Genomic DNA, 21860 nt, shown 5'->3' with positions numbered 1-21860 from the left:
TGTAGATAGATGAAAAGTTTAATGTTTGCCAAAGGATACTAGGCATATATATTGTTAGATCACTATAAAATCTGAACTACATTAGTATACTAGGGGTGGTGTTTTTGAATATAAAGTAAGTTGAATTTTGATTTAGGGTTAAATCATTTGACTACCCAATTGTTCCTTATTATACTAATGAAGGTTTTGACGTCTCAATGGTAAGTTATTTGAACTCCGCCATATGTATTGAGATTGTTCGAAAGACATGGTCCACGCCCGGTGAAAAAATGCAATAAAAAAGATTATGATATCAAAGCGCCCCTTTTTCCCAATTTCCCGGCTACTACGTGTTGATTATACTTATTTAAGTACGACACATTTGTATATTTTACATTTTTTTAATGATTTTTCCTTTGATCAGAGGTGAAAATATCTGATAGAATCTAGATGTTGGATCCTTCATGATCTCAATTTTAAGATTCAAGAATATGAATTCTGATGCCGAATTCGACTAACAATAATTCAAATATCCAAAATACAGTTACAAAATTAAAATTATAAATTTGTGTTTTTTATTTCCATTAAAACTCTTAGGAATTGTGCTATCCTTGAAGTTTCTATTAATCTTTTTATAATCCCATGACTAATTATTTTCTTTATTTTGCTTTTCTTTTGTGGAATTGATATTGATTTGTTTTCCTCTTTAATTATATTTTTCTAGAAGCATGATCGGGTTGTTACGAATTAATTTGGGTCGAATGAGAGATTGATATATTTAAATTATGAAGTTCATGTATTTTTCGCCTTTTTACAAAGCGTGTTCATTTTCTTTACTCTTTAAAGTTGATTTCACATATTATAATTATTGAATTATTTTGAAAATATTTACGACTTTGAAATCAGTTTTAAAAATTTGTGATGAATTTTTTTTCTTTATTTGAACTAGGTAAAACGTCCTAAAATAAAAGTACTTCTTTCCTTGTAAGAATTCTTTCCTAAGATTTAGGACTTTAGGAGTTTAGAGTTTGTTTTGTTGTTCTGTAGTAGAAGAGTACTAATTTGTTGTAGTTCCATTTCAAGTTTTTGAAGTTTATTAGGAGTTTTTGTATTAAAGTTCCTAACGTTTAGGAATTCGAAATAATATAATGCCTTTTATCTATTACACATATTTACTTTGATTTTTACCGTATTGATATAATTTTGTATAAAACTCACGAAAATATCTTAAATGAATATGAAATAAAATAAATATTTCACACACTATCGTTATAATTTATATAAATATAATTCAATCTACACGAAATTTTAATAGAATTTTTATACGTTTTGGGAACAATATTCATTACGATACACATCATAATATATATATATATATATATATATATATATATATAATTTTTAATATTAATTTTACCTTAATTTCTTATGACATTATTTTAACGACAATTGTTACTTTTTAACTTGTTATTCTTTTATGTGAGACACACGTGCAAAGCATGTATGCTAAACTAGTATATATATACACACACATATATTACTTTACTATTATATATAAGAGAGAATATTAATTTTTGATAGTCATCACAAGGTTATTATAATAATTTTAATTAATTTCTAGTCCTCTAAAATTGTGACACTGTTATAAAATATAGGCAAAATATCAATATCAAACTTAAAAAAATGAGAGAACTTTAGAGAATTTAATAGTACATTTGTTACTACTTGAATGTGTCAATAAATGTACAAATGGTGGCTATTTATAGACACCAAAATTAGTTTCTAAGCTTGCCAAACTTGACTTCAAGTTGGCAAGTTGGCCAACTATTTTAGGTTTTCAAATCCAAATTGAACAAGGAATGTTTTGGTCTTCAAATCCAACTTGACTACTAACTATTATCTCTAATATTTTATACATATACATGTTACATGACATCCATATTATATAACACTCCCCGGTGGATGTCCATTAAGAGATAATGTGTCTCGTTGAAATCTTACTAGAAAAACCCAATGGGAAAAAGCTTAGTGAAGGAAAAATAACATACACATATTGTAATACGTCTTTAGTGTTGCCTCATTAAAAACCTTACCAGGAAAACTTGATTGGGACAAAACCTTGGTTAAGAAAAAAAAGAGTACAACGCCTATTTTACTCCCCCTGATGGGAACTTCAGTTTAATGACTTGAATCGTTGCATCCCGATCTTGCGCATCATCTTCTTGAAAGTTGCAGTTAAAAGAGACTTGATGAATAAATTAGTCATATTGTCACTCGAACGAATCTGTTCCATGTTACTATCACAATTCTTTTGTTGCTCATATGTATAGAAAAACTTTGATGAAGTGTGTTTCGTTCTATCTCCTTTTAATGAATCCTCCTTGAAAATGTGTTATGCATGTTGCATTATCTTCGTATAAAATTGTGGGTACATTATCACATTTCAAACAATATTTTTCTCGAATGAGATGTATCATAGACCTCAACTATATATATTCTCGGCTTACTTCATGAATAACTATTAGCTCGGCATGATTTGATGAAGTGCTAGATAAACCACTTTGTATATCTTCAAGATATGACAATATCCTCACATGTCAACACATTGCATGTTTGAGACCGAGATTTATGCGAGTTAAATAAATACCCAGCATCAGCATAATCAATAAGATCGGGACTGCAATCTGTAAAATAAAATAAGATCATGTGTTTGATCCCATATCGATGTCTCCTAGTAGGAGCAAAATTATACTTTGCTAACAAATTAACCGAAAAGGGCAATATCAGGACTTATAGTATTTGCAAAATACATTAGTACATCAATTGCACTAAGATATGGTACTTTATAACCAATTTAATTTGGTATATTTCTCATGTCAGCAAATAATCTATTACTTTTGAAAACTCTCTAAGAGTTTCAATAATTTTCAAGTTATAGATTTATGCAATATAAGGATTATATATAAGTTTCTCAGAAACTTTTATATGCTTCAAACATTTTGAATACTTAAACAAGTTTTCATGTAAATTTTGTTAAGTGACAATATTCAACATTTCATCTGTGACATCTTCAAGTATCTGGACTACAAATTAAATAAGTGTTATGCTTATTAAGATGTATCCTTTCATGTCACTTGATAAATATTTCTACTCTAGCATCCTTTAATTAACGTAGAATTTAGATCCTCGTAACCTTTTATAATATTGCGTCAATATTGTATCAAGGATATCATCGACGTTTCTCATTTTGTAAAGGTTCCCAATGCGACATAACATTTTGAGATCTTATCTCTTCATTATTTTCAGGTACCTGAACCTGTCATAAGATTTCATGAAGTGTTATGTCGTAGGCTCTTCAAGAGCACATTGTCTTCTTATTATGATTATTTGCTTCTTATTCTTTTCAAGGATTATTTATTTTGTAACCGATTGGTCTACCATGCTTCACACATGTATAGACTTTGTCCTTTAGGGATACAAAATAGGTGCACCTGCAGCTTAATATGAGATGCTTTTGACATTTGACTTGGATTGTCTTTTGAATGAGGATTTGATGATAATTCCTCTCATATTTCTTAGCTGCTTATAATCTCCCCCTTATGTTAGAAAAACTAACATACATCCTTCATATTCTTTGAGGCATCCATCTTTGTACATCATGGTATATTCATTAATAGTATACTGCACATCAAAACTATTAGATAGAATAGTTGGTTCCTGACCTTGAACCAATTGAGAGGGAAAAATAATTATAATTTATTGGTCTAATGCATACAAGTGCTATTGTATCATATTTCAGACCAACACATGAAGTTTTGTTCTCATTAGCAATGGTTTAGCTATTTATCGAAGACATTCAATGCCAAACCATTATCATCAAGATGAATTATCTTGATTACACAATCTGTAAATTATGTTTTTAACTCAATTTTATTGAGCAAACAACTTTATGAATATCAAACTACTGGTTGACAATAAATGTACATGTGATCATCTTATTGATGCATCATTTCAACATATCACATGATAGGCGAACGGACCCTTATTCACCTTTTATACTTTTTTGATTTTAAGGGATCTAATCCCAAATTTAGTTGGTCCAACCAACTTATTATGAGAACAAGCATCATTAAAAGTAATGAAGAATTTTCTAATTATTCAATATATGCTCAATGAGTCCAATGCACTACTTTGAGATGTTTCAATCGTTCATGTCAATTTATGAACTTTTATTCTAGCAAACTCCAAGTTTACCATGACATGTACCTTTTACTTTAGTAAATTTCAGACTTACTATTACATGAATAAATTTCATATTTACTACTTTAGAAGTAGATTTCAAAATAACTCTTCTCAGTTATTCTGCCTCATTCGGAGGTGAGTTGTGATACCATCGCAATCAAGTGCACGTCTGTATTAAAATAATCAAATCCTCATTTTCCATGAATGAAATATAATCGTGCCCTAAGTCTATCAAATTTTGATAGCTTATAACCTCTTTCATGATATTGCTACTTCAGAAGCAAATCGAGACATACATATAATACAGAGAATTTTTCTCTAACATATCTTATAGTCATAATAAGGGTAAATTTTATCACTTTTGATGATTATTATCATATTGTCCCTTCACGTTTATATTTGTGCATTAAATCACTTATCTTCTTGCAGACATATTATGCACTGCTATCACATTCCTTTAAAAAATGAAGCAAGTTGTCAACTTTCAGATTCATCATGTATTGCTACCATATTCACTTCATGGAATAGAGCATATTAATGAGATATGTTTCATGACTTTTCATGAAATACACATTATTTTGCCTTAACCATCATTATATCATTAATATGGTGCATTGAGATTCAATATCTTATCCATACAAAGACGTCTTAGACATAAATCAATGGGATTTTGAACCCAACATCTTATCATCATGGTGCATTGAAATTTTTAATCCAATATCTTACCCTCTTAATGAGATGAGACTTAAATCCATAATCATATCTTTTAACAATATTGTTCTTCATGAACAAATTTAAAGCATAAGTGGTTCCAAAACCAATTATTTTTCCCTAAATCCAACAATAATTCTATCATCAGTAGCAAAAGACAAATAAAGAATTACTAACCTTAAAATTACCTTTAGGTTTATAATATTACCTTATTTGGTAGAGTCTCATGTTGATAACGTGTTATAAAATAAAGACAAAATATCAATATCAAACTTAAAGAAATGAGAGAACTTTAGAGAATTTAATAGCACATTTGTTAGTACTTGAATGTGTCAATAAAATGTACAAATGGTGGCTATTTATAGACACCAAAATTAGTTTCTAAGCTTGCCAAACTTGACTTCAAGTTGGCCAACTATTTTAGGTTTCCAAATCCAAATTGAACAAGGAATGTTTTGATCTTCAAATCCAACTTGATTACTAACTATTATCTCTAATATTTCACACATATACATGTTACATGACATCCATATTATATAACAGACACTTTGAATGATAAAGATGAAGTTATTTATATCCTTTTTCGCCATATAGACATTTACACTTGGTGCATATATATGAGAAACTATTATTTAGTTTTTCCTTATAATTTTTATTGTTTAACTATATTTTTCTTTTGAAAAAAAATAATTAGGAGTAAAGAAAGGAGAACTAAGGAGGAAATTACAAAGCAGAAAATCAAATATTTATCAAATAAGTGAAAATTCAGATTCTCAATCAATTGAACTATTTAAATTCACATGTTGTTTAACTAATCGGTAAATCATTCTTTGAAGCTTTCATTATAATGTTTTGTTTCTCATACTTACATATTATTTAATCAAGTCAATTACAAAATATAAACATCAAATATTTAATAGTTAATTTTTTACTTTTACTTCATGCTTCATGAATCATCTTTCAATGACATTACTTATTCAAGATTTTAGTAATAGTTATCTAACAAAAAAATTCAAAAGCTTTGATTTTGACTAATTTTTGTTAGTTTTTTTTTTAATCAAAATTGATTATTTAATTAACTTTAAAATATTAAAGTAGTATTAGCAAAATTAATATTTTATATGAGCTTTTATTTAACGTAGTTTAAAACTAAAAAATATATTATGATTGTGAAGAGCTTTTGTATTTAATAATTATATTTTTCTATGAAATAAGTTTGTACAAATACCTTAAAAATGAAGAAAGAGGTAAAAGAAAGGAGTTAAAATCAGTGATTGTATGAGGTTATGTTTTATTTTGTCGAATTGAGTGTGTTTTTTTTAATGTATTTCCACTTTTTTTTTTATGATATGAATAGAATTTTTGTGTGGACAATTTTATTCATTGCTATTGAAAATATTTGGCATATTTAATATACAAAAAATTTAAATTATTGATAATGTTAAAAATTAAGACAGTAATATGAATAAGGATCATATTATTTTAAAATCATTATTTTTTGGTTAATTGAGAATTAATATTGTTTAGCATAAAGTGTATATAAAAAATTAATTGATTCTTGATGTTCATTTTGATGAATTTTTTTTTTCTTTATTTAATATAAATTTAAGCTTAAAGCACAATATTTAACTAGCATAAATTCCCGCCTCGATAAATTATATATTTTCCACCACAGACAAGAAAACTTGAGGAAACCAATTGATCCTTTTGATGATTTTTTCCTTTATCTTCCTGGTTGTAGAGAAGAACTCAAACACACAATATTAGAAAAAGAAGGAAAAGATATCAAAATTTCTAAATAAATATATTTCTTGAAGAACTATATTCCTGGTTGTAGAGAAGAACTCAAACATAAAATATTAGAAAAGGAAGGAAAAGATATCAAAATTTCTAAATAAATATATTTCTAGCTATAACTAAAGAAATTATATGTTCATAAATTCATAAAAATGCTAATATTTTTTAATACGATCTTTGCGAATTATAATTATTTTATATTGTTTTAGATCATGTTATTACATAAAATATCAATTCGCTTGAGTTTGGTAAAAAAGAATGGAGGTTTTTGGTAGTCCTCACATCACAAATTGGTGGTGTACAATTTTACATGTGGCTATTACTTTGTCATTATTCTTTTTTTAACAACTCACATATGGATCTCTGTAATTGGTCAATATCACTTTTTTGTTATTATTTTTTTGTCGTCTTAAATTATTTGTCGCATTTCAATTTTCATGAAAAATTATGAACTTTAATCAATATTTTGAAGAAAAAAAAACACTAACTTTAAATTTTCATATACTTTTGAATATCTAATTTTTAAATACTGAATTAACTAAACATAATTTTCTTGAAAATTTATTATAAACACGTACTAATAATTTTTCATTCACTTTATATCTTAAAATAGATTTAGTTATTGAAATAAAATATTATTTTTAAGTTATTAATGCTATTTAAAACTTGATTTTTAAAATTTTTATCTGTCGATTAGACATGCAATTTATTATTTTTTTCTCTTGTAATTTATGGCATAAATTTAGTCAATTATAAGCAATTAACAAAGATTTTATTTAAGGTAGAAAGTAAATACAACAAATACTCTCATTGTTAAATACTTTTAAAAGGTGCCAAAGTAAATTTTGGTTATTCCATCTCAATTGAAAATAAATTTTAGAATATAATTAATGAATCTAATTTTATGTGCATTCACTTTTAATATAAAAGTTACTTAATAAATAGCTATATTAAATTGATATATAAAATACATTTGATCTTCAAACAGTTTACAATAAAGATAAAAATTGAACCATTAGAGATTATAATCTAATTTTTTTTTTAGTAAAATCGAAACTAGCTTTCTTGTATGTATTTGTTCAATTTTTCTTTTAGAAAAATTTAATATATAAATAAAAAATATATTATCCATTAACCTTCAGATACTATTTAGTACTTTAATATTTTAGAATCCCTTACAAAATATTAAACTGCTATCACTCAAACAAAAAAAATAAGAGTTGAACCTTATTTTAAAGAATATCTATAAATTTTAATGGTAATTTGAGTCCGAACTCAGTACAGACGAAATAACACTAGTATATATATAATAAAAATACTAATAATAATGGTATTTAGTACTCTTCCTTATTAGTTACACTTACAAACTTAAAACCTAATGCATATTTACAATAGATCAGACCCATATTTAGAGTGATTTAATTGTTATATTTCTCTAGAATTAAAATGAAAATAGTTGCTTGTTGAAATTTCAAATTCGAGCAAATCAATTCAAAAAATCGAATCAAAATAATAAAAAATAAATATAGTTGAACCTAGAATGAATCGAATTGAGATAAGTATTTTAATAAATTAAAATTTAAAATTTCTATTTGATAATAGCTAAATTCAACATGAATTAATTCGTGCCCAGGCCTACCTAACATGTCCCCTTTAAATTTCATACCTGAATTATCAAGTATCACAAAACTATTTAGGGAAATACAATTGAACAATTAGTTGTTGAGTTTCATACCTGAGTTTCGCTAGCAATTGATAATTCAGGTATATTTCGCTCAAACACTTAATAGTTCAGATATGAAATTAAAAAAAAAAGATATTTTAAATATATTTTAACCCTTTAACTCATTAAAGAAATAAAAAAGTTAAAGAGTACTATTTCAAACTGTGAACATTGGGCCATGAAAAATTAATTTGAGGACTGTTTGGTCATGATCTCTCTTTTCAAACCATTTAGGGATGCTGTCAGATTTCTTTATAACATCAGTTTGTTGTAACAGTATTTTATTAAGTGATTTGATTTTTTTTAGAATTAATTTTTTATATTATAATTTACTTTTCTATCATGACATTTTTCTGTATCAATAATGATGTTTATTATAGTGGTACATTTTTTGTAAAATTATTTCTCTATAATAATATATTCAATTATTATGTAATAGAGTAGTATTTTACAAGAAATATATTATGTACAAAATAAAATATTAAATATTTATGATATTCATCATTAGTGTCATGCACACAGTGAATTTCAAATATGAATATCTAATTATATTTTTTTTTTTAAAATGATGCATATAAGTTATTTCATAATTTCACGAAAAAAATGATACTGATGTTTATGTTTTTTATATTCATGCTCTTTTAATTTTACATACTTTTATTTATAATAGTTAAATAAGATGTAAAAGTCAAATATCAGTATACATATATAACAACACTTTCGTATAATAATTATAGATTTTTCGGACAAATATTGCTACAATAGAGAAGTTTGACTTTATCTGCTTATGGAATTTTTTCATTTTTTGGCCAATGATTATGTTGATAATACGTTTGACCAATGTTGACAAATTTTCATCCCATGATATATCAAGGGGTGTACATGGACCATATTGGTTTGGGTTTTTAAAGGTCAAACCAAATAATTTGTGTCGGATTTTAAAATTTATAAATCAAATCAAATTATTTGCGTCGTATTTTTAAATTTATAAATCAAATCAAATCAATGAAGTTTAGATTTTTCAACCTCAATTTTTTTAGTTTCTTTAATTTTTTTTAGATTTTTCCAATAAAGTGTTCATATAAACATATAATTAACTCATACTTCAAATATAATTTTAGTTCTAGCAAGATAAAATTATCTTACGTTTTTCTTAAAAAATAATACAAAATATGAAATAAATGATGATAATAAAATATTCAACAAAAATTAATAATAAAATCATATAAAATGAATATTGCATATTAATAAATTATACAATAATAAAAATAATCATAATTTAAAAGTACTAAGTCACGCTAAGATAAGTATAGTAAAGATTAATTACATGACTAAATCAATCTCTCTCTCTCTCTTTATATATATATTTCCAGTTACTTCATGTAAGTTCTTATTTATTCTATACTTTCCCATAAAAAAATACGTTTTTTATGTTGTAAAAATTTTTATGTTTGCTGTACATCATGTAAATTAAACTATGTTTGTTTAAACTCATTACCCTTAGTATATGGTTAACCTCTTAATTTCTTAATAATAAGGATGAATTAACCTGTAAATTCCTAGGAATTCTGGCCTTGATAAGTCCGCTATGCCTGCAGAATAGCCGAAGGATGAGTGTTAGTTGCCAGATGAAGTTTTCGGGGTGTGGTTAAAGAAGTAATTTGTTAAGAACATAGGTTAAGAGGAAGACATGAACCGCGTAAAAAACAAACAAACAAACAAACAAAGTTTGGAGAAAATATAGAATATAAGAACTATAGACATGAAGAAACAACGAAAAAGAGGGAGTACTGAGTAGGATTTTTTATAATATATTGATTTAAACGAGGAAAATTGTCATTTATTAAAATAATTTAATCTGCCTATATTATTGGTCTCAGAGCTTAAAAGTTTTTAGGAACTGTAACTAATAAGCAGACCATTACTAAATACCCGCATATAAATAGAAAACTAAGAAAAATATTTTTAGAATATAAGAGAAGATAAATAATAAACTAGATTATTCAATCACTAGACTAGGACAACTAGAATATAAACTAAGTATATGAAAAGACATCAAGCTTTCCAAGATATAAGGTATAACTATTTCTATTTATATAGAGAATATAGCAAAAGAGCTAATATTATCGCTAGAAAACAGAATTTAGAAAAGAGTATAAAAAGATTAATAGAAGCAAATAGATTATATAAGCTATATAATACATCTAGAACAGTAAGTGAAGAATTAGTAAGTACCTTAAATTGGGAATTATATGGATGTGATAGACACTTAGAAAATAATAGTAACGGAATACGGTGGCTTAAAGAACGTATTAACAGAAAAGCATATCAACTAGGATAATATAATTGTATGCAAGATTTACCTATTTTTCAAAGAGTTAGATGACTAAATAAGTGGATAGAAGAAGAGGGTCATCATAAATCCAAATTAAGAGCAAAGGGTATAAATTTAGAAGATAATATACAAAAAATATAGGGTCAAATAACTCAGGAAAATATAGACAAAATAGATGCAAAATATTTAAAAACTGTAAAAATTTCTAAAGAAGAATTAGATTTCAATAACAAAAGAATAGAAAACTCTTATTATAGGACAAATTACTATTTACAACAAGTAAATAAAATTCCATTAGGATAAGGTATGCCACTTAAATATGTTGTACATATTAGAGAAATCAGATGTCAGTTATACGAAGAAATAATTTATAAAAATCAGCTTAAAGAATTATTAAAGCATTTTAAAGAACAATTATTTTGGATTAAAGACGAAATAAGAAAAGTTGATAATCTAGTCCTTACAGATACTGAAATAGATAAAATTGTTAAAATAACATCAAAAAATTTAAAAGAATCACTAATTAGAGAACAGACAAGGTTGATAAAAAATATAAAAGAAGTAGAACTGGAGATTACATATTCTAATAATAGATTAGGGTATTTTAATAAAGTTAGTAAACATACAATTAGTTATTATCATCTAGCATAACAAAATAGCCTCATTTAGACGCCTTGAATATTTAGATCTTAGATTTCAACCTAAAAAGAAATACAAAGTGTTAAAAGATAATACGACTATAAGGTGTAATTTCAGCCAAGGAAAACACATTTTACATTCAGTAGATAAACAATATAATACCATAATAGATTTAATAATAAATTTAAGCGAAAAAATTCAGGAAAAAGATAATAATATAATAAGAATTTTTGAAGAAGTAGAAGTTACTCAAAATAAAGTGAAAAAGATACTAGAAAAAATAGAGAAAAATTTAGATTATTTAAAATCTCAAGAGTTAGAAATAGACAGGAAAATTCAGTATTTAAATAAAAACTTCAATCTAGAAAAGATACCTACAAAAATAGAAATAGAAAAATTAATAAAAACTATAGCAGAAAAATCAAAAGAGTTAGAAATTAAAACCACTCAACTAGTAACAAAAATTGTAGAGCAAGTAGAGTTAATAAATAAAGAAATAAGAGAGTTAAAAATAACAATACAAAGATTAGAAGAAATATCACTTTCATGAGTAAGAAGATATAATTATAGTAAACACTAGAAAAATAAAAAATCTATCATAACGAACCAGAAGGATTATCTAAGCATATATCTTCAAGTATAACAAATAAAACTTTATTAAAACAAAACAAGACTATAATAGAATTATTATTAGACTTACATAAAAAGATAGATATTTTAATTAAGGGTAAAGAAGCTCAAAAACCAGTGCAGCAAGAACCAGAATTACCAGAATTGCATAAAAAGATAGATATCTTAATTAAAGTAAGGAGGTTCAAGAACCCAAAAATACTGAAATAGACGAGCTTATTAACCAATTAAAAAGAACTTAACTAACCTCTAGACAAGAAAAAAGAAATATAATTATAAAACCACAAAAATGGACTTTCTATCAAATAGACGGAGAACCATCGAAAACAACGAAAGACAAGGAGAAGAAAGACGAAGAATAAGTTTTTCTGAGAATAGAATAGGAAATAATACTATAGTATCTAGAATATTTAAAAGACAACCAACTACAAAACAGAATCAAGAATTAAATGAAATAATAGATGTAGATAAAGACTTACAAATTTTTCAACAACATCAGTTAAAACTATTAAATCCTAAGACATTATACAATGCTAGATATTTTTCAACAGATAATCAGTTGTGTAGACATTATAGAGAAGAACAGATATCGGCTATAGGAGAAAATTTTACAATATTAGATTTAGTAGACTCTGAATCTTTAAAACATACAAAAAATAGAATGTTGCTAATGCATATGGGATTAATTGTTATATGAATAAAAAGATTAACTAGAAAAAATCTAGGATCTAAAGTACTAATAACAATATACGATGACAGATGGTCAGACATTAAGAAATCAATAATAGGATTAACTGAAGTAGATATGACAAATAATGGAGGAATATTATACATAAGTCCAGATTTCCTAATGAACTTAAAAGAATTTGGAAAAAACATTAAAATAGGAATTCAGACTAAAGGGTATGAAGAAATGAATAGTGGTAACAATTTATTAATGTGTGTAGGATTTATAGGAAAATTAACATTAAGTAGTAATACTAAATTTAAATTAAAAGTAAATGACGTAGTTGAAGTAATGGGAAATAAAGGTATGAGGTTAGTAAAACCAATAAAAATAGACCCAGAAATATATGCAGGTTTAGAATGGAATCTAAACAAATTTAATAAACCAAAATCCTTACACCAGAATCTCATTTACTATACACTACAAGTAAAGGAGAAACTTCAGTTAGATTTACAGATTATAATTATACAACTAGAAGAGATTTAGACGACGCTGAAACAGAAAGTACTATAGAAACAGAACAAGAATTTATGAATATAGTTCTACAAGAAGGCTACGAAGTAGATATAGTAATAGAAAAAGCTCAAATGTTAGCAGAAGAATATAAACATATAACCTTTAAATGTAAAGGATGTTAGAAAAATGAAATGGAAATAAAAGAATGTATAGAACATTTCAAAAACTGCTTAGAAAGAAGTGATAACCTAGGATATAGAAATAAAGAAGAATTAATTTCTAAAAAGAAAGATGAAGATACAAAATCCGTACTAAGTTCCATAATGAGTTATAAAGAATTAGCAGAATTAGAAGCAACTAGTTCAACAAGTGCTACCCCTTTTCAACAGACAAACCCGAATCCTCAACCAATAGATTATAGTACAGGAAATGTACCTAGGAGGCCAGCAGTTAGGATAAATCCAGATACAGAACTTAGAGGAGATAATATACGACCAGCAGGAAAGAGAATGCCAATAGAAGAACCAATTAAACTACAAGAAGGAGGTAGTAAAGGTAAAATACTAAATATAGCAGCATATGACCCACAAATGTGGGATACAGTAATAGATTTATGGAAAGGAATAGTAGCAGTATATTATTTAAGACATTATATAGAAACCGATATAGAAACAAATTATAAATACCAAGAAACTTTTTTAGGAGAATCAACAAATGCTATGTGGGAAAGTTTTAAAACTAATTGCCCATATGACTTTCAGGTTCTGTTAAGTATGGGTCTAAATCCTTATAACTTCACAAATAAAATGCATATGTTACTAACCGGAAAAGATCCAAATAGTGGATTATTAGCATTACAAAAAGAAGCTTTAATAAAACTAGAACAACTTAGCATCTCACATTGGATATATATAAAGAAATTTTTACAAGATTATTTTTACTACTGCATGGTCAGCGAAAATACTTTTAATGAAGAACTAGGTAAAAAACTATTTAATAAGCTACCAGGAGCCTTAGGAAGAGAAATAGAAGAAAGATGGTATAAAAGAGATGGTGTAGTAGCTAGCCCAAACGTAAAATGGACCATAGGACATAGAACTCAACATATAATGGATATACTAACTGAAAAATGTACGAATATACAAATACAAAAACAACTAAAAAGAAATGAAAATGAATTTCTGTAAATCTTTATATACACAACCCAAAATTATGATAATCAGAAAAAACCTAAAAGATATAAGAAAAAATATAACCAAAAACCATTTAGTCATAAACAATACTTCTTAAGAAAATCAAAAGCTAAAAACCATGGCTAAATAGAGATAGACATTTTAGGAAATATAGAAATGATAGAAACTATAAAAACAAATTAGAATGTTATACTTGTGGAAGCGTAGATCATTTAGCCAATGTATGTCCTAAAAGAAATAATAATAGAACTAGAAATTCTCGATTAATAGAAGATTTTCAAGAAACATTACTAAATGTAGATGAATACATGTCAGATACAGAGAGTATATATTCAATAATAAGTTTTGATATAGAGGACATTTCTAAAACTAACTCTTCAGATTCAGAAGAGGATAATTTAGTAAATGAGTTAGGACAAGAAATAGATGATCTAGATGATTTAGGTTTAAATAACCTAGTAATTAATAATTTAATGAATATCACTCAAGAATGTGTACATGAATTTCAAAAACATAAAGGTCTAGACAGTAATAAATGTCGTATATGTAGTTGGTACCCAAGCAAAGAAAATAGAGCTAAGAGTAGAAAATATTATTTAGAAGCCTGTGTAAATTGTATAGAAAACACTTTAAAGATAAAAATAGAATCAAAACCAAATAGAGAACCGAATTATACAAATAATCAAATTCTAAATTTAAGAGTAGGAACTCTAGGAGGCAGAGTAAATAATCTAGAACAAACGCTAACTACCTTCGAAAAAGGAAAAGCCAAAATAACTAGAGAAGAAATAAATACACAAGAAGATACACAAGAAAATGTACATTTAGAAAAATTCGAAGTAGAACTTATGAACATAGAAGATAATGGCACTAGCCTAATATGTAATGAAGATAAAGAGTTTTCTATCATAAAAGTATTACTGAAAATTAGAATCCAAGATATAGAGATAGAAACTCTAGCACTAGTAGACCCAGGATGCAGCTGTATAATTAATAAAGAAATAGCACCATAACATTTATTAAAGACATTTGATAAATCCATAACAGCTACACAAATGGACGGATTGCAGAATATCTATAATTATTACATAGAAAAGGCACAAATAAGTTTCTTAAACACATGTAATGAATTCAACAAGCCAACTTACAATATTAACAGAATATTAGCGAGAGATTTAAACATAGGTTCAGACTTTGTAATAGGATTGAGTTTTTGCATACAAAATAGAGGAGGATGTATCTTAACAAGAGATGGAATAATACTATTTAAAAATCTAACCTATACTCCGGTACAAACAGTAACATTACCAATAGTATATAGAACACTAAGAACACGTAAAAAGGAAATAACTTCTAAACCATGTTGTAAGGATGCTCTAATAATGACAAATATCAAAATCAATGCCAAAATAGTAACCTATTAAAAGAAACTAAAACGCTAAAAGAAAACATTGAAGAATTAAAAAATTACACATTAATTAATGCAGAAGGATTAGAATATATAGAAGAAATAGAAAAATATTATACATTAATAAATGTTGAAACTCAATTTTATAATTTTCAAAAAGGTATAAATAAAATAGGCCTGATAAATAGTCCTAAAGATTTAGATAAAGTAATAAATATTCTAGATAAAATAGAAATAGTAGGAGAAAAACCCTTAGCACATTGGAATGCTAATGAAATAATATGTAAATTAGAAACAATCAACCCAGAATATACCATAAAGACAACATCTATAGAAGCTAACAATGAAGATACAGAAGAATTTGATAAACAAATCAAAGAATTGTTAAAATTAGAAGTAATTCGAAGATCAACATCTAGACACAGATCAGCAGCATTCATGGTAAGAAACCATAGTGAACAAATAAGGGGAAAAGCTCGTATGGTAATAAACTATAAAAGATTAAATGACAACACCAAAACAGATGCATATAAGTTACCAGATAAAAGTGAGTTAATTAATAGAATACAAGGTAAAAAGATATATAGTAAATTTGACTGTAAATCAGGATATTGAAAGGTAAAAATGCACCCAGACAGCATAGAATGGACAACATTCACCTGTCCAGAAGGGCATTTTGAGGGGCTTGTTATACCATTCGGACTAAAAATAGTCCCATCCGTTTTTCAAAGATGATATTTTTAGAGATTATAAAAATTTTATATTAGTATATGTAGATGATATGTTAGTATTTAGCAAAGATATGCAACAACATTTAGGACATTTACAAACGGTATTTAGACTATTTGTTAAACACGGAATAATAATTAGCAAAAAGAAAATGGAATTATGTAAAACACATATTAATTTCTTAGGAATCTCCCAAGGAAATGGGAAGATAAAATTCCAACCTCATATAGCCATAAAGGTATTAGAAATGCCAGACAAATTAGAAAATACTAAAGACCTATAAATTTTTTTAGGATTAGTAAATTACGCAAGAAACTTTATTCAAGACTTAGAAAAAATAGCAAGACCTTTATATACTAAAACAGGCAGTAAAGGGCAAAAATATTTCAATCTAGAAGACATTAAATTTGTACAACAGAATAAAGAAAAGGTTAAAAATATCTCAGATTTAACAATTCCACTAGAATTTGATTATTTAATCGTCCAGACCGATGGAAGTAATTTAGGATGGGGAACAATGTTAAAAGCTAAACCTAATAGATATAGTGATAAAAATGAAGAAAAAATTTGTGCATATCAAAGTGGACAATATAAAGAAAAAGAAAATATGCCTAGTATAGATTTAGAAGTATTAGCTATAGTATATGGTTTAAATAGTTTTAAATTATATATTTTAAATAAAGAAGAAGTTTTAGTAAGGACAGATTGTGAGGCGATAATTAAATTTAGCCAAAAAATAAATGATAAAGCTAGTAGTAGATGAAGATGGTTAAATTTTATGGACACTATATTGGTATATAAGAACATTGTTTTCAAATATATTAAAGGTAAAGAAAATGAATTAGCAGACCAGTTAAGTAGGTTACAATTAAAAACAAAATCGGTTAACCAAAACTAATGTTTGTTTCAGCATTCGACCAACTTGTCAACATACAACATACAAGGGCAAGAGAGTAACATCTTCCTCATCTCAAGACATTTATTATCAGAAAATGCTAGGAAATGTTAGATTTAGACCCTAGAATTCTATAGGACTTCAAAATTCCATAGAACCAATGGAAAGAATAGACTTTGGACCTTTTAATTTAATTTCTTTTTCACCTAGTAATTATTCGTTCAAACTTAGACCAAAACATGTTTTAGACAGATCCCAAAAATGTTTGGTAGATAATCTTTGGATAGCACACTATAAGCCAGACTCCAAATATTTTTTAGCCTCTATAAATGCTTTATGTTAATATATATCAGACGAAAGTAAGCCTAGATTCAAATATTATGTAATTATACATGGTAAGACAAATGAAATTTTTCAGACTTTGTTAGAAGTAATGGACTCTATAAAAGGTGTAAGAAATCCTCTTTACAAAGGTTTTAATGATTTTCCAAAGCTTTAGACTATGCAAGAGGACACCTTGGACCAAATTTTGATTTATAACCAACCCTCAGACAAAATCCAAACCAGACACCCCAATACAATATCCAAAGGGATTCATAAAAAATATTTTTTTGTGACTATTGCACCTCAATGACCGATGCCTTCAAAAGATTAAATCTTCAGAAGGAGGCTCTTATTGTAGAAAATTCTAGACTCATGAAGCAAATACAGACTCTACAAGACAAGCTTAGTAAATATCAGACAAGAAAGACTCATGCAAGTACTCAGACACAGAGTTCTCTATCTAAAAAATAAATAAATTAGAAGGGTGTGCATTCCCCTCTGTATGCTCAGAAATCCACTGTACCTTATGTTGGTATAGCTAGTCCGGTTCTAACGGTAACTGGTAAAGACAAATCAAATCCATTTATGGCTGTCACTTTGCCAAAAAGTGAAGATAAAGCAGGACCTTCATCAAAACCACCTAGAACTAGCACCTTAAAAAGACAATAATGGTGAAAAAGAAAAATAAACAAATTGAGATTATCGTAAAACAGACATTAGAGAAATTCTTTAGTAGCCAAGAACAAGATAAGCATATGGATAGTAAAGACAAACTATGTACAAGTACAGATAGGGTAGTTCTAAACATGAATTACCTGTACTATAATCTACTGGTTGGGGATTCGGGTTTGTCTGTTGAAAAGGGCTAACACTTGTTTTACTAGTTGCTTCTAATTCTGCTAATTCTTTATAACTCATTATGTAACTTAGTACAGATTTAGTATCTTCATCTTTATTTTTAGAAATTAATTCTTTGTTATTTCTATATCCTAGGTTATCATTTCTTTCTAAGCAATTTTTGAAATGTTCTATACATCCTTTTATTTCCATTTCATTTTTCTGACATCCTTCACATTTAAAGGTTATATGTTTATATTCTTCTACTAACATTTGAGCTTTTTCTATTACTATATCTACTTCGTAGCCTTCTTGTAGAACTTCTATATTCATAAATTCTTGTTCTGTTTCTATAGTATTTTCTGTTTCAGCGTCGTCTAAATCTCTTCTAGTTATATAATTATAATCTGTAAATCTAACTGAAGTTTCTCCTTTACTTGTAGTGTATATTAATTGAGATTCTGGTGTATGGATTTTTGGTTTATTAAATTTTTTTAGATTCCATTTTAAACCTGCATATACCTCTGGGTCTATTTTTATTGGTTTTATTAACTGTATACTTTATTTCCCATTACTTCAACTACGTCATTTACTTTTAATAATGACGTATATTATTATTTAATAATACTATAGTATTATATTATACTATTAGATTAATTCCTATTATTATTTAATAGTTCTTGTATTTAATATGTAGAGAAAATAATTCTATTGTCATTGCATTATAGGAATATGCAATAGAATATGCATTAGTTCTAATTGTTTCAATGACAATATTTATATTATAGGCAGATTAAATTATTTCAATAAATGACAATTTTTCTCGTTTAAATCAATATATTGTAAAAAATCCTATTCAGTATTCCCTCTTTTCTGTTGTTTTTTCATGTCTATAGTTCTTATATTCTATATTTTCCCCAATTTGTTTTTTTTTACCCGGTTCATCTCTTCCTCTTAACCTTTGTTCTTAACAAATTACTTCTTTAACCACACCCCAAAAACTTCATCTGGCAACTAACACTCGTCCTTCGTCTATTCTGCAGACATAGCGAACTTATCAAGGCCAGAATTTCTAGGAATTTACAGGTTAATCCATCGTTATTATTAAGAAATTAAGAGGTTAACCATATACAAGGGTAATGAGTTTAAACAAACATAGTTTAATTTACATGATGTACAACAAACATAAAAATTTTTACAACATAAAAAAAATATTTTTTGATGGGGAAGTATAAAATAAATAAGAACTTACATGAAGTAACTGGAATAGAGGCTTCCCTTTCGGGAACCCTTTAAGGACTTTGAAAAACTAAAAACTTTATTATTCCACAAACTTTATATATTACAAGCTTTGATTTACATCAGGAGTTGGTGGTTGGACAGGAGGATTGGTTTATACATAGGAGAGAGCAAATATTTCTTAGAGGTTCTGAGTTTGATCTATGTTTTGCTATTATTTCTAAGTCTTATATAGACCAAATTAAGAAAAAGGAGTGGACACGGATTAAACTACATGGCCTGGACAATATGCCCGATAGATAGGGATAAGATTCTTTAATAATGTAGGTCGGGTACACATTGGGCCCCATCGTCACATGCATTATTATTCGTCTTTTCCAGATGCGTACTTCATCAGTTTTTCATTCCTTTTGGAAAGTAATGATAAAGGAAGCACTCTGACACAGACTTGACTAATTACAAGACTCGAAGTGGGCATACCCACATGGCACTCTTATCATAATACTTGTATCTTATTATTCCATGTATCTATCTGCTTTTCCACTTGTTTTCTGTCTTTCTATGTATCTAAGTTGTGCAGGGTTATGGTGTCGAAGCTCATTCCAGAGTCATCATCTTCATAAGGATCCTGAGTATCTTGGAGAAGACTATCTTCAAATCTATCGTCTTCTTCGTCTGACGATCTTGGAACATTAATGTCTGTTGTATTGTTCATGTTTAGAACTACCCTATCTATGCTTGTACATGGTTTGTTTTTACTATCCATATGCTTATCTTGTTATTGGATACTAAAGAATTTCTCTAATGTCTGTTTTACGATAATCTTAAATTTGTTTATTTTTCTTTTTCGCCATTATTGTCTTTTTTAAGGTACTAGTTCTAGGTGGTTTTGATGAAGTGTAACACCCCAACTTTTTTGAGCCAGAATGCTACACGGTGCTTATGACCCCCAAGGATCACAAGCTAACCCATGATTGATATCTGTACCTGTACACTACAATATATAACGTAATAATGCGGAAAACATGAACATGTAGGCCATAAGGTTCAACTGAATAAAAAATTTGTCAAAACATAATATCCATATGGGTGAAAGCTACCCAAAACAGCTGAAAACTGAATCAAATCTGAATATAAGTCTGAATACTGAATGTGAAAGCCTCTAACTACTGTCTGAATAAGGAGTTGAAGGAACATATTTCCAACTAAATCTGTGAACTGATAACTGGCTAAAATAATAATGAATAAATCAAATCATATTGTCCTCGAATGAAGAGGACTCACTGAATCTCTGCGACTGAAAATGCTACTGCTACTGCTGATCTAGGGCTCGTGTCTCTGAACCTATAGTGTAACATAAAAAGAAAGCACCATAGCGTAAATGCATCAATACGAGGGAATGTATTGAGTATATGAATGAGTTAGGCTAAATATAAACAGGGTTTACATGCATGAACAATGCTAACTGTCTGACTGATATGAACATAAAAGTACAAACATGCATACATAGTAACTGAAATTGTGGGTGTATGATAGCTAGTCCTGTATACTAATACATGGATTATTGATGGCTAACATGACTGATACTAAAATTTTGATAACATGGGCGACTGTATCTAACAATCCTGAATCTGATGGAACTATCTGAGTTCTGTACTGTAACTGAGTATGACTGTATCTGATAGTCCTGATATACTGAAATCTGAAGACCTATCTGAGTTCTTTTACTGAGATTGATTCTGAAACTTGGGAGGTAGTTGTTTAACCGACATGCCCCAATAATGCATATAGCTAAGTTGGGGTCCAATCTCTGCCTCGACTGGAGGGGTGTCAATACCGCACCACTGGTAAGGACAGTTATGGGTGACCCTTATGATACGGGAATTCCTAGCTCGATACCTTTCACACAAAGACAAGCACATGAGTTGCAATGACTCCAAGCCTTGTTCACATTCTTGGCTATGTGTGAGGCCCTTGTGAGCCCATCTAAGGGCCT

The sequence above is a fragment of the Capsicum annuum genome, chromosome 9 (assembly GCF_002878395.1).
Source record: "Capsicum annuum cultivar UCD-10X-F1 chromosome 9, UCD10Xv1.1, whole genome shotgun sequence".
In the NCBI taxonomy this organism is placed as follows: Eukaryota; Viridiplantae; Streptophyta; class Magnoliopsida; order Solanales; family Solanaceae; genus Capsicum; species Capsicum annuum.
The sequence above is the reverse complement of the archived record's forward strand: the minus strand, read 5'-3'. Positions refer to the sequence as shown.